Source organism: Tupaia chinensis, unplaced genomic scaffold (assembly GCF_000334495.1).
Source record: "Tupaia chinensis unplaced genomic scaffold, TupChi_1.0 Scaffold000161_1, whole genome shotgun sequence".
In the NCBI taxonomy this organism is placed as follows: domain Eukaryota; kingdom Metazoa; phylum Chordata; class Mammalia; order Scandentia; family Tupaiidae; genus Tupaia; species Tupaia belangeri.
Genome location: NW_006159632.1, coordinates 2818834 through 2819905, shown reverse-complemented (window position 1 = coordinate 2819905; position 1072 = coordinate 2818834). Strand labels below are relative to the sequence as shown.

The 1072-nt window shown below is 47.6% G+C and overlaps 1 protein-coding gene across 1 annotated transcript in view; it reads left to right on the top strand.

Moving 5' to 3' along the window:
* SLC35F3 (solute carrier family 35 member F3) overlaps positions 1–1072 on the top strand; it is a 79387-nt gene that overhangs the window by 63762 nt on the left and 14553 nt on the right.

Here is a 1072-nt window from a genome sequence, read left to right as displayed (position 1 = left end):
AAAACCCGCGGGCCCCCCCCCGCCACTCCTGGCTGGCTCGCCGTCCTCACTGCCGCTCCATGGCTGCAGCAGCGCTGTGCCACTTCTGTGGGCCTGGGGAGGGATGCTGTCTGACAGCCGAGAAGACAGGCGACTCTGTTAGTGGCCTCTCTGCCCTCCACCCTCCTCTGCTTTCTTTTGCGTGCAGAAGATGGGCTTTATTTTTCTTAAATATTTTTTTCAGATGTCAATGATCCTTCCCGTGGACTCTAATATGGCAATGAACAACTGTCTTCTGCAGGTGTTTCTGCATCTCGCTTTCTCTTAAGACTCTCAGCTCCTGGATCTGTTTCTTCCTCCTAGCTGGGTCTTTTCTCAGTTAAGTGGAGACGTGGCTGCCCGTGGCCTCATAAAGAAAATAGCCAGTCAACACTGTCTGTGTCACAGCCAGAATGTATTCAGCCTCCCCATAAAGTGGCTTCAATTTGGGACAAGATACTTCGTTTTTCATATTTATTTATTTATTTATTTATTTATTTATTTATTTATTTTTGAGAGGTTTTTGCCTTTTGAGCTCACCAGAGAGAGATAGAAACAGAAACAGTGAGAGGGAACATGAGAAATCACCCCTCAGAGAGGATGGCCACACCACAATCCCTTCTCTTCCATTTTCCTCTCAGGATTTTGGGCACCCATGCACATGTGCCCAGTGTGATTTTCCCACCGTGACAGGGACTCGAACTGTGGATGACCATGTGGGAGTTGAGCAACATAACTGCTATGCCATCCTGGGACTCAAACTATGGCTGGCCGTGTGGGAGTTCAGAAACGTAACTGCCATGCCATCCCGGGATTCGAACTGTAGTTAGCCATGTGGGAGTTCAGCAATGTAACTGCTGTACCATCCCAGGACTCAAACTGTGGTCGGGTCGGCCATATGGGAGTTCAGCAACATAACCACGATGCCATCCCAGGGACAAAATTTTAAAATGTGTTTCATTGAATTCTTTTGGCATATCCATCCTCCTCCTCCACCGGCACCACCTCTTCTATCTAAAAAAAAAAAAAAAAAACAAACACGAGGCAAACAACT